This window comes from Mustela lutreola, chromosome 8 (assembly GCF_030435805.1).
Source record: "Mustela lutreola isolate mMusLut2 chromosome 8, mMusLut2.pri, whole genome shotgun sequence".
Classification (NCBI taxonomy): Eukaryota; Metazoa; Chordata; class Mammalia; order Carnivora; family Mustelidae; genus Mustela; species Mustela lutreola.
Genome location: NC_081297.1, coordinates 121,337,134 through 121,351,083, shown reverse-complemented (window position 1 = coordinate 121,351,083; position 13,950 = coordinate 121,337,134). Strand labels below are relative to the sequence as shown.

The window sequence follows — 13,950 nt, the reverse complement described above, 5'->3', positions numbered from 1 at the left end:
TATGGTGACTAACATAATATAATATAATAAAACAAAACAAAACAAAACAAAGAGCATCTTCTGTGTGAAGCCCTTCCTGGCTCCTCTGGGTTCCAGGAGCACTTCACACAACTCTCTGTTGTGACACTTAACATCCTTTATCTTGTCCTGTCTTCCTTTACTCGTTTTTCTCCCAACTGGCCTTCCAATTTCTTTCCAAATGAGTTCTGGCATCTCCTGAGCCCGGCCAGTGCTCAAGAAATATTTGATGATAAATAAATAGGGTGAACAAGTGTTTATTAAATTCAGCTCAATCAACCGATAAAGAAGGTAAGGAATGAATTTATGGTTAATAATTCTATATATTGACAAAAAATATAAAATATTAACCGTAGCTATTGTGCACTGCTTGCTGACTGCCCTGGGCTTCTGTGCTCAGTCCTTCATGTAGATTATCGCATTCATCTTCACAACCACCCAAGATGTAAGTGCTATTATAACACCCATTATACAGATAAGAAAATGGAGGCATTATGCTAACATCTTTAGGAACTCAGTCTGAACCGGGATATGTATATTCTACTTAGCAATAGAATTCCTCGTTCCTGGGGCCTTCCACTTGCCACAGGGGATGTGGGGGCTGTTGGGGGTTGGGAGGAAGGTGTGATCAGGCTCTGCTTGTCTCTCTGCTCCTCTCCTTCTTCTCCATGTCTTCCACTTGCAAGCAGATGATGTCCCATGCAGTCCTACTTCTCCTTTGATTTCTTTCCCTTGTTAGCTGTAAGAATGCGGCTGAAACTGAAGTGAAAGTATAAGGAGTTTTCTTCGGCATCTGGTATTTATATATCGGTCCTGTGAGGACCACACAGGACTTTACATACCTTACTCTCTTCCGTCCTTAACCTGCCCCAGGAACAGGTGTCCTTGTCCCTCAAGGTACATGGGAACCACCTGAGATTCCTAGAGGTTTAGCAACTTGCCTTACGTCCCCAAATCTAGAAGCAGAGCCAGGATTTGAACCTCCAATTTCATACAACACAGCAAAGAGCTTTTTGGATGCTCACATCCCCTTCCCACACAGCATGTGGCCACCAATACCATTTAGTGTTGATGACATGCCTATGATCACCGTCTCTGGCTATGGGTCAGGGTCTCCTTTAAAGTATGCCGTGGAGGCAGTTTTTTTAATCGACCGATTTAAAAAGTCCCAGGGCTCGCGGCAGCGGCACATACACTAAAATTGAAGCTGTCCAGGGAAGATTAGCGTGCCCCTGGGCAGGATGGCACACAAACCCATGAAACGTCCATGTTTTTCCAAGGAGGGCACCTGCTGTGATCAGCTCCAGGTCTCACTTGGAAGTGCTGAATCACGACACTCTCCCCCTGAAACTGACATTACGCCCTACATTAACGAAGTGTAATTTAAATACAAGCTGTAAAAAAAAGTCACGAAGATCCAATTCATTGGTGTAAAATTAGTGACAATTCTGAGACCAAAGCCACAGATGACAGTGGGTATGAGGAGCGGCGTCTCCAGGTAGAAAAACCCCCCATCTCTCTCCTGACTTCTGCCCTTCCCTTCGTCTCCGGCAGCTCCCGCCCTGCCAGTTTACACACAGCCATTTCTGTTGACCTGTTCGCGATGGGTGCTGATAACCTCTTACAAAACGATGCCCCCGTGGGAGAGAGGAGACCCAGAGCCCACGCCCGCATTGCTTGCTTTGTGAAATTCCAGACTGTTTAATCGGCTCTACCTCATCCTAAGAACTCTGGATTCCACTTTTCTTAATGACTTTCCCCTCCTTAAATGCCTACACAGTTATCTTAGAAGAAGGAGAGAAAGAATAGATGAATCACTTGCAGGAAACGGGGGGCAGAGACATGTGGTTGGAACGGCAGATGGCTGTGTGTGTGGGCACATAGCTGTCTCTGTTGTTCCTTCCACCACCCTCTGGAGATGAAGCCTTTGGAAGAGGACATTCATTCCAGCGTGCGGGACGGCGCCCGCTTTCAGGTGCTGACATGCAAACCCACATCCACACGGATTCCTCTCAGACATCACAACTCCAGGGAGAGCGGAAAACTCGGGCTCTGGTCCAGGCTGGACAATGTAGCCTCTCCTCCAAGTTTTCACATTAAACCTTCTAAAGATAGGGGTCCCTGGGTGGCTCAGTGGGTTAAAGTCTCTGCCTTCAGCTCGGGTCATGATCCCGGAGTCCTGGGATCGAGCCCCACATCGGGCTCTCTGCTCTGCGGAGGGTCTGCTTCCTCCTCTCTCTCTGCCTGCCTCTCTGCCTACTTGTGATCTGTCTGTCAAATGAATAAATAAAATCTTTAAAAAAAAAAAAACAAAAAACAAGCAAAAAAACCCCTTCTATAGATAAAGTAATAAACTACATATAATTAGTGGCAATGAATTTCTCATGCTGTCTTCTTCGTCCTGCGGGATATGAAGTAAGTATGTGAATATTCTCTCTATGTCACAGTGCAAGTTCCCGACTGACAGCAGAGAGCATTGGCAGACAGACGCCTGTAGGGCAGCTGGAGGGAGATTTGCATTCAGATAAAATAGGCATTAAGCAGGAAAACACAAACAGTTCTTGGTGGGGTTTTTGGTGGTGGGGGCATGAAAAGGACATAAAAGTAGGACGATCTCAGGGACAAGGGTCCATGTGTTGTTCCCCGTCACAGGTTAGCTTCTTGCCAGATGTACTGAGATGTCACCAACGGTCGTTGTTTCACTTGGAAAACTGAAATGTTTCTACAGTCCCAAGGATTCAAGAACATGCAGTTTGATAACCTTTTCTTCAAAAGGCTTCATAGAGGCCCCCCTATTACTTCTACATAAATAGCCAAGGGTCGTCCAGATGCATATGCCGGGTAAGTAATTGTTATTTTATATTCAGATGTATGAAGCTCACTTCCCTGACAGACTCTTAAGAATCTTCAGTCACCGCCATCTGCCCTCTCTACCCTAGACCCCTGCCACAGGACCTTGTGAGCACACAAATGTGCAGGAAGGTAAAAGTTTGTCAACTTTTTCCTGGGTGCATTAGGAGTTTTGGTAAAATATGCATTTAGAAGTTGAAATATAGTCCTGAGCACAGATGACCTACTATTTGGAACAAAGCCTTGTGGTTAAGAGCATGTTTAAAATTAATGAACACTCCTTTAAAAAGGTTATAATAAAAACATCATCTGATTAAGAATGAGTAAACTCCATCCAGAAACCAATCTGAAGAGCCATAAAAAATATTTCATCAATCATAAATCCCATTAATAATAGAATTTCTACCTCTATACTCATTATGATTTGATGACTCATTTATCTGAAAGTCATTCATCTTAACCTTCACGAAGACACTAATTCTTGAATCCTAAAATGCTTTAAAATTATCTCCCATAATTTTAAAACAGGATCATACTGGACTAATTTTTGTGCCTCTCAACATTCCCCAGCCCCCACCCGATTCCCAGGCTTTAGCCTCCTCCTGAACAGACGGACTCCGGAGGGTACAGCTTCAGAGCGACCACATCTCAACCTGCTCCAACAATGGCCAGGGCCTCCAAGGGCTGGGTCTGAGCTGATGAGGCCCCTGGACCTTAAGGATAGTCGATCCCCTACTATATCTTCCAGGCAGTTCAGCACCATCTCCTTCCTGATGAACTGCTTCAAGGTGACCTGTAGGACAAGCAAGGAAATTTGCATATTTCCTTGTGAAGTTCCTTCACACGCCACCTGGTACCCGCATTCCTTCCTTCCTGGCTTCTCTCTCTTTCTCTCGCTTTTGGAAGCCTTGGGATGGCACCTTCCAACACAGTCTTAGCAAGAGATCTTTCCCTCAGGTTTTATTTTCTAGACAATTTGACTAAGACAACGATTTTTTTTTTTTTTTTAAATCACATGTTGTATCTTCATCTGGCCTCCTGCCTACAGTCTGTTTTCTTCCCAGTTAGAAGGACGAATGGAGATCTGTAATCCCTGTTAAGGTTAACCAGAGCTGCTCCAGTTAAGTGTCCTCCGGTTGAGAATATGTTTCCTAAATCTCACCTAACTTTCCTCTAAGTGAGTTTTGTTCTCACTGCAGTGGGACTGAACATAGTAGCTCTTTTCTCGGATTGACTGCTTCCGCCCGGCTTGGTGTGGAGAACCAGGACAACAGATAGTGGCTTGTCCTACATCCCCCCCTGCTATTTACAAACCCATTTCCTGACCTCCATTTTATTATCTCGGGTACTATCTTCTACGTTCCTGGTATCCTTACCTCCTGTTTCACTTACAGCGAATTCCTGTTACATACTTGTGATAAGGCCATTTCAAAGTAATACTCAAAACCCTTTTGACTTGGAATATTCCGTTTGTGTAAAATATGTTGTTTTTTAAAAAAAAAAAAATTTTTTTTTAAATTTATTTGACAGAGATCACAAGTAGGCAGAGAGGCAGGCAGAGAGAGAGGAAGGAAAGCAGGCTCCCTGCCTAGCAGAGAGCCCGATGTGGGGCTCCATCCCAGGACTCTGGGATCATGACCTGAGCCGAAAGCGGAGGCTTTAACACACTGAGCCACCCAGGCGCCCCTAAAATATGTATCTTTTAATCAGCAGCTGAAGAGCATCAGCTGCCTAGAGCAGTGGATGTGTGGGGACAGTAAACAAGACCCTGCCATGTCACAAGTCTTCCCCAGACTGAAAAGAAGAAGTCAAGGGACTTTTTCACATTTCTGTTTAATGGGCCAGATCATCTCTCTTGGAGAGGACTGGGGGTGAGGAGAAACGCTTTTAGATATTTGGTCATATCATTCTTTCCTTTCCGCTTGGGCAGGAGGCAGGTACTGTGAATGCTTGGAGAGTCCATTAAGGCTGTTATTTTAATGAGTTAAAATTCATTAGAAGGTTTGCATAGATAATAATGGGCAGAGCTTAAGACAAACAATCTGTCTGGGATCAAAACAAAACAAAAAACCAGGGCTCCTTAACCCTGCACAATTCTAAGGAGTGAGAGCAGTTTTAATTACAGCATGAGATTTAGAATGATTTGAAAAGGAAGAAGTCAGGCACCGCTGAGTTTTATAACAAAATGTGCTTTGGGATTATCAAGTGCCTCTAGAAGTTTTCTGTTCGAAACTAATGATTGAGGGCGCCTGGGTGGCTCAGTTGGTTGAGCCGCTGCCTTTGGCTCAGGTCATGATCCGGGGGTCCTGGGATCAAGCCTCCTATTCGCTCCCTGCTCAGTGAGGAGTCTGTTCCTCCTGTTCTCCTTCTGCCGCTCCCTTGCCCATTCTCTCTCTGTCTCTCTCTAACAAATAAATAAAATTAAAAAAAAAAATTATCCTGCAGATACACTCATGTGTAAAGGGGATAAGTGTGTAAAAAAGACTGTATTCATTGCAGTCACTGCTTGCAATAGCATAAAAGATTCTGCACAACCTCAACATCCATCAACAGTAAGATTAGGTAAATATATGATGTGCGCCCACACAGGGAATACCACCGAGCCATTAACATGGATGAGAAAGCTCTACATTTTTTGATATGAACCCATCTCTGAGAGGAGTTCAGTGAAAAAAATCCAGCTGCACCCCTGTGTGTTTAGTCTGCCAGGATTTTGTAATAAGAACATCAATAATACTAAATCTATCACTTACATATGTGTAGGCTCTCTCTAGGCAGATCCACAAAAACTAGTTAACAGCGGTTGCTTCTAGAACTAGGTGGCTAGGTGAGCCTACCTCTACTATATGTCACTTCTTTCCTTCTGAATTTTATTCCATGCACAAGTTCTCATGTGTCCATATGTAACTCAATAATGCCTTATCCTTTGAGAAGAAAAAACTCAGTAACACGTGTAGACATTTAAAACCTGGCTCTCATCTAATACATGGGAAAACTGCATTTTGTAATTCCAAGTCTGCTGACAGCGGCATACACATTGTTGTTTGTTTTGTTTTTTCAACAGACTTTTATTTTTTAGAGCAGCTTTAGGTGCTATTGAAACTGACCAGAAAGTACAGTTATTTTTTTTTTAATCCATCCGATCCCCACACATGCACAGCCTCCCCATTATCTCCATCCAGCCCCAGCATGGTTCATTAATCCTGAGGAGCTTACATCAAAACATCACCCAAAGATCATAGTTTACATAAGGATTCATTCTTGATGGTATACAGTCTATGGATTTTGACAAATGTATAATGACGTGTCTTCACCATTACAATATCATACACAAGAGTTTCGCGGCTGTAAAGATCCCCTGTGTTCCTCCAGTTCATCCTTCTCTCCCACTAACCTTGGGTAGTCACTTGATTTTTTTTTTTATTTTATCTCCACAGTTTTGCCTTTTCAAGAGAGTCCTATAGATGGAATCACAGACAACGTAGCCTTTTCCGATTGGCTTCTTTCATTTAGCAGTAAGCTAAGTTTCTTCCATGTCCTTTCATAGCCTGATAGCTCATTTCTTTTTAGTGCTGAATAGTCCATTGGATGAATTAGTTTGTTCATCCGCTCACTGACTCAAGGACATCTTCGTTGCTTCCAAAGTTTTGGCAATTCTGAACAAAGCCAGTATAAACATCAGTGTGCGGGTTTTTGTGTGAACATGTTTTCAAGTTTTGGGGTAAATACCAAGGAGCATGATTACCAGGCCATTCGACAAGAATATGTTTAATTTTGTTAAGAAGCTGCCAAACTGTCTTCCGGAGTGATTGCACCATTTTGCATTCCTACTAGCAAGACGTGAGAGTTCCTGTTGCTCTACATCCTCACCAGCTCTTGGTGTTGTCAGTGTTCTGGGTCTGGGCCATTCTAAGAGGTTGATAGTGGTATCTCACTGTTAATTCAATTCACATTTCCCTGATGACATTGGAGGTGAAGAATCTTTTCATATCCCATCTGTAGATCTTCTTTGGTAGGTGCCCATTAAGATCTTTGGCCCATTTTTTAATCCGGTTGGTTCATTTTCTTACCAGTGAGTTTCAATAGTTCAGTTACAGTCCTTTACCAGATGTGTCTTTTGCAAATATTTTCTCCTAGTCTGTGGCTTCCACATTTTTTTTTTTAAAGAAGTGAATGTTACCTTTGAAGACAGAAACAGATACCAAATTTCAAATGGCCACGTTTGTAACAAATGGATAAATCTTCATAATTTTTGCTTTATAACTGATTCTTTGTTGTCAGTACAGCCATATTTCTAGATGTTTCTTGAAGCTGTTGTAACAAAGCAATCTAATAAGTAGTGGACGAGCAGGTATAAATGTAGACTGTGATACTGTGGTATTTTAACTGCCCTTAAAATATGATCTAACTTGCCTAAGGATTAAAAATTCTTTGTCTTCTGTAATTTGTAATCTCTCAATTTCTTCATGATGAATTTTGCCTGTAACTTTTCCAAGATGTTCATGTTAAGAGAGAATTAAAGAATTAGAATAATTTACTGTACCAGAGCAAGTATTTCATTAGAGAGAACTTATCATTTAATACTTAGGTGAAGGCACATCAGGAAGTAGTACATATTTCTTCTCTTTATGTGTTCCTGGCATGTCTCTTCACTCTATTTCTCTGAAACTACTTAGTTGTCATATATACAGTGAAGGACTCTGGATGGATGGACTATTAGTCAGTCTTCTAACATGACCATCCTTTTGGATATAGAACTTTGAACTGTTCTCCTAGCATGCTGGATGTTACCTTTGTAATATTCTCTCTCATGTCACAGTCCCACCTGTTAGCTTTTGGAGGGGCGTGTCCCCATGTGGCTTGTCATTTTATCCCCCAGAATATCTTGCATCAACTCAGCAGGTATATCGAGGATCGATTTTTTTTTTTTTTAAGGTAGAAGACAAAGTGATTTTGGCAAAATATAAAACATTTTCAGTCTATAGTGCTTTCTGGGATAGAGACCCCTGTGTTACTTTTCCAGAGAAGCAAGGGGTCCGATGTGGTCCAGGGTGGTGAATTGGAGATTTAGCTGTGAGAAAGGGCCAGGTGGCAGATGGAAAAGGCGTGACCAGGTGCCCTTTGCTCTGGCCAGAAGGTGAGCACAATCGGAAAGCCTTATCCCAACTCTTAAAGGACCATGTGTAACCCTATCTCTGAAAATCAGGTGCTCCCCACTCCCACTGCCGCAATAGGAACCCCAGGAATAATACTCCTTACATTTTTGTTTGTAATGAAAAACAGTGGGGTGACAGGCTTTCTCTACAAAATGTCACTTTTGCAGCCCAACATGTTGCCTTGGCATTTTCATCCTAAAGCTGATGGACCCTTTTATCAGAAATACCACTTCCTGGGTGGTGAGCACGTGCCATTTCCGCCGCCTCCTCCCTCCGTGCAGTGTTTCTGATGCTTTCTGCTTCTCTGTGAGGCTGCAAATGTTTTTTTTTAAGTAGGCTCCATGACAGGGCTTGAACTCACAGCTCTGAGATTGAGACCTGAGCTGAGATCAAAAGTCAGATGCGTAATCAACTGAGCCACCCAGGCGCCAAGGAGGCTGGAATTTTTATAACAAAAAGCAAGAGGCAAAAGGCAGTTTCTCTCCTGCAGCGGAATTATACCACTGGCATTTAGAATAACATTGCCCCCTCTTTCCTGGCTACAATTATAAGCATCTCACATACCTCCCTATGTGAGGTAAGGTAAGTATTTTGTCATCTTCTATTAATAGGGAGGGATTCTGAGTCACAGAAGGGCTAAGTGATTTTTCTAGCCCCAGAAATAAGAGGAATAAAACGAAGCAGGATGATGAATACGTTATTTTAGGAACGTGCTGGTATAGCATCATTTTCCTGGACAATGGCAACTGCTTCTTAATTGGCTTTCCCGTCCCTGGTTTTTCTCTACCCTGAAGTCTGCTCACCTCTCTCTTTTTTTTTTTTTTTAAAGATTTTATTTATTTATTTGACAGAGTGAGATCACAGTAGGCAGAGAGGCAGGCAGAGAGAGAGAGAGAGGGAAGCAGGCTCCCTGCTGAGCAGAGAGCCCGATGCGGGACTCCATCCCAGGATCTTGAGATCATGACCTGAGCCGAAGGCAGCGGCTTAACCCAATGAGCCACCCAGGCGCCCTGCTCACCTCTTTTATTGTTATCAGAATCATATTCTGAAATCTTGTCACACCCTTGTATAAATACCTTTGATGACTTCTCGCTGCCTAATGAAAAATTCCAAACTCCTTAGCACAGCATCCAAAGTCCGTTTCCATCTGGCTTTAACTACTTTTCTTATATTCTTTGCTGCCCTGTGCCCTTCATACGGTTGTCAGGCATGTGCATGGTTCCAGACCTTTGCTTCATGTCACCCGTCTATCTAGCCTAGAGTGCCTTTCTTCTCCTGCCTCTCTGGGATGAGGGAGAGGGGAAATCTGCTTATCCATGGGATCTAACTCAGATACTGTCTTCTCTGGGAAACTTCGCAACATCTGAAGCCTCTGAATGATTTCCTCCTTTTGCTCCTTCCCACGGTGCTTCCTTTTTGTCACAATGATCGTATTTATTGTTATTTCTAGCTATCTGGACAAGAGTCTAACCTACCCAGTCAGACCTTTTTATGATGGCACGGCCTGACCCTGACTGATTTCCACACGACCTAGCCATCATTTTCAGTTCCAGATACACGGCTGATGGGTGCTCAAGAACGTGATGCTGTTTTCAAGAGAACCCTTCTTTTAGGCAAATCCACAGGCAGTTTTGGATACAGTTTCAGGGCCTGTGAAAGGAAATCAGGGTGCATGCCAATCCAAGCATTGAGCTTTCGGGGAAGAGCAGGTTAGTGATGTTTAACACTGCATTCTTCTGTTACGAAGTTCTGATGTTTATGGGGAGAGCGTGATGTTTGATTCTGGGGAACCATCGAAAACATTTCTATACTTCCTGACTCGAGCTGATGGGAGGGCAACCTGGCTGTCTGGGATATCATTCCCAGCTTTCCAAAGTCTGGCCCACCTGTAGGAGCCACGCCCGGCTGCTGGATTACAAGACAGTTGCCCGGGGCCCTCTCTAGACATCCTTAATCGGAGTCCTTGAGTTAGAGACCTCTGAGGCCTCTGGACTGTGAGCAAGTACCTCCGAGGTGTTTCTGAACCTTTGAGAGCCCTGGTCTGGCTGGAGACCTCTCCCTAGCCAAGGGGACTGATGGGGGACGGTGTGGGGACCCATGTAATCTAGTGGTTCTCAGCTCAGATGGCATATGAGAATTCCCTAAGGGATTTTTGAGCCCTACCAATACCTAGGACTTCCCACCCCCCGCCCTGCCTTTAAATCAGTTAAATCGTAACTACTGAAGATGGGATTTAGGCATCTATGTTTTTTGCAACCTTGCATCTGAACCAGATTGGTGGCAGAGTAAATGTCAGGCTCCTCTGACAAAACTCAAGGTCTCTAGTGGTCAGAGACCACTAACGTTGCTCTCAACCTCACTCTCACTATAGAAGTAAGTCTCGTACCAAAATCTTTTAAAGATTTTATTTGAGAGAGAAAGAGAGAGAAAGAGAGGGAGCACCAGCAAGGGGGGGGGGGTGGAGGGAGAGAGAGAAGCAGGCTCCCCGCTGAGCAGTGATCCTATGCGGAATTGGAGCCCATTGAATCGAAGGCAGGCGTGTAACCCACTGAGCCACCCAGGTGCCTGCCGAATTTAACAAGTAAAAAAATATATATATGTTTTAGCAGCTAAGTACAGTTATGGAAACTGCGTGTGGCTGAGAAAGGTCTTTCTCTCTACGCCAGTGTTTTGAGTCACAGCAACCTGCACGGAAGGGTCCATCCTAAAGGAAAGGCAGCAATGTTCCAAAATCAAAAGGAGCAGTTTTGTAATCTCCTGGGGGCAGGATCCTCGGTGAAACGGGGCTGGACGGAGGTCATAGGGTGCAGGGCGGAGGCTGCATGGTCACACATGCAGACGGGCTGTGAGTTCGAGGGTCCTCTCACACTTCCCCCCCGATAATCAGCAACTTCAGCAATAGACATGATTTTCTTTAGAAATAATGTTTAAGCACCTCTTACACTAAAGGGAAACAACAATAACAAAAGCAAACTCCTCTGGTCACTAAGCAGAAAGTGTTGCTACATATTAAAGAATGTCCCAGCTAGTATCCATTCCTAAAGCGTTAGAGCGCAGCAGCTCTTACTTACAGAGTTAGTTCAAAGTAAATTACCATAAGGACAATAGAGCAGAAGTCAGAGAAATCCCATTATAAAGGTTTTTCCCCTGGGAACTGATTGAGCAAAACATCAGAGAGAAGAAATGGGGTAAATGGGGCGATGACTTAGTAAGCATTTAGACTTCAGGGGTTTGGGTCAAGAATCTAAAAGTTTGGGTGCCTGGGTGGCTCAGTGGGTTAAGCGTCTGCCTTGGCTCAGGTGATGATCCCAGGGTCTTGGGTTCTCCCTCTCCCACTCTCCCTGCTTGTGTTCCCTCTCTCTCTGTCCAAAAAAAAAAAAAAAAAGAAAAAGAAAAAGAAAGAAAGAAATAATCTAAAAATCTAAAAGTTCTGGTAGGTCCAGAAAAACCTGATGGGAATACACCAAAAGATGCACACTTGTCAGATGGTTAACAAAAATAACCTTTAAATCATACACGTGCAAAAATCACTGCAGAAACTGTGCTAAGCAGCTGGTCTGTTTCCTTAGGGCCAGGGGTGTTTCCATGAGGTGTCCTCTAGCAGAGCATCCTTCCCCCACAGAGGGAAGACTCCTTTCATATCACAGCACAGTGGCTCTCTTACCAGGCTGTGACCCACCCCCCTTTTCCTCCCGCATCTGAAAAGCTCCTGCTGGGCAGGAAATCAGAGGAAGGAAGGAACTTCCCATAAGATAAGTTTTCTTTCTTACTTTTAAAAAATTTTTAAAGATTTTATTTATTTGAGAGAGAGAGAGCGCCTAAGTGTGCAGGAGCAGGGGTGCGAGGGAGAGGAGCATGAGGCACGATGGCGGGGTCCATCCCAGGACCCTGAGATCATGACCTAAGTCCAAGTCAGATGCCAAAAAGACTGAACCATCCAGGAGCCCCAAGATGAGGTTTCTTAGATGCAAGGAGGTCTTAAAATCTTAAGGATCCAGTGTATAAACAGGGCTCCCATCAGAGACAGAGAAACCAGATCACTGAGAGATGGTGGTTCCATCGTTTGGGCCAGTAAACTCCCAAGTCCCCTCTTGCAGCACAGGAAGTTAACAGGACTGGCTTGAGGGGTACCTGCATGGCTCAGTCCAGGTTTAGAATGAGACTCTTGATTTTTGTCATGATCACAGGGTCCTGGGTTGGAGTCCCACATTGGGCTTCTTTACTCTCTCTCTGTCTGCCTACTTGTGATCTCTCTCTGTCAAATAAGTAAGTAAAATCTTAAACAAAACAAAACAAAACAAAACAAAAAAACAAACCCACAACTCTGTGTGTGCGTTGAAAATAAAAACAGGTAACTGTCAATGAATTATTATTGACTCAGGACTGTCCCCGCCCCTTTACAAATAGAAGTCATCTATTACAATAGCCCTATGCTACAGTATCCCCATTTTACAGATGAGGGCACTGAGGCATGGGGAAGTTATGTGATTTCCCCCAGAGGCACGTGATTAGAAAACTGCTGAGTCAGGATTAGAATCCTGCTTGGTCTGACTCTGGAACTCCCAGTCTTGAGCAGCAAAATAAAATCTAACCAGTTAGGGAGAAGCTGCAATTTTATAACTCGCTGAATTTGTAACAGGCTGCACGGGGTACATGCTTGAGGGCTATTCCTACGATTAGGGAGCAAAACATACTTACTCCAGAGGCTTTCAAAGAGATGTTAAGTTTGGATTCCCGCGTAATTACCTGACACCTGAGCCCAGGCTTCCCCACAATAAAACTATGGTAATGGTGTATCTGCTCAGCAGAGTTGTGATGGCAGTAGTTAGATTTGACATATACAAAACTGGATGTAAAACAGATTGTAGCCATTATGTTTGTCTGTTGGTGTGACAGTATATCCAAGTATATCTTTTGTAATTAACGCACCAAATGGCCTAGAGCAGTTCTGCTTATGGAGTTTGGAGGCCTCTGGGGTTCCCTCAGTGTATTCTGGAGGATCTGTGAGTTCTTAAATTCAACAGTTAAGCTAAAGCATGCCTTGTATTGTGGACACACATACACACTTTCACTGATTGCTGAGGCAAAGGGGCTGACAGAAACGAGTACCTACTTAGAAAAATAATTCGTTCTCTTACACAATAGCCATTTGCATTCTCACATCTGAGTAAATAAAGGAACACAAGAGGAGGAGAAAAGGCACCAGAGGAATGGTGGCTCACACAAGAAGGCAGAAGGCAAATCTTCTGTGTGGAGAGACAGCATGGCTAATGCCCAGGGAGCATCCATGATGCTCACGATGTGACTGGGGAGCTTCTGGAAGGATGACGGCAGGTAGTTTTCCTTGCCTTCCTGGAAGGCAATGTAAGCCTAATCTCCCACTGAAGGTATTGCTGGGCGTTGGGAATAATACAGTGGGAAAGAAGGTGTTATTGCACCTTTTCCAAACAAGGACAGTAACAAAAAAATAGTAAGTGGGCTTAGCTGTACTTGGACTTAAGCTTCCTGAAGACTTCCTACATATACATTTACGTATGCTTTCAGATTTCTTACTTTTTGAAAATAAAAGATACGAGGAAAGAATCAATGAATGTTTTCCCACTGGAACGAAAGGGACAAAACCATCTGAAAGAAAGAAGAAATAAACGTTAGTATCTTTAAATGAATTTCTTTGCTGGACTGTCTGGCTTCAAAAGAAAATTCTAGGGCACCTGGGTGGCTCAGTCAGTTAAGCACCTGCCTTCGGCTCAGGTCATGATTCCAGGGTCCTCAGATCGAGCCCCACATTGATCCCAGAGTCCTGGGATGAAGGCCCACATCGAGCCCAGTAAGAAGCCTTAGCTTCCTCCTCTCCCTCTGCCTCTCCCCCTGCTTGTGCCCTCTCTCACTCACTCTCAAATAAATAAAATCTTTTTTTTTTTTTAAT

At 43.7% G+C, this 13,950-nt stretch overlaps 1 non-coding gene across 1 annotated transcript; it reads left to right on the top strand.

Moving 5' to 3' along the window:
- Positions 1–1,189: 1,189 nt before the first annotated feature.
- On the top strand, positions 1,190–1,294 carry LOC131840055 (U6 spliceosomal RNA). Its single transcript, XR_009357167.1, has one exon. It is a non-coding gene; the product is annotated as a U6 spliceosomal RNA (small nuclear RNA).
- The last annotated feature ends 12,656 nt before the right edge of the window (positions 1,295–13,950 follow it).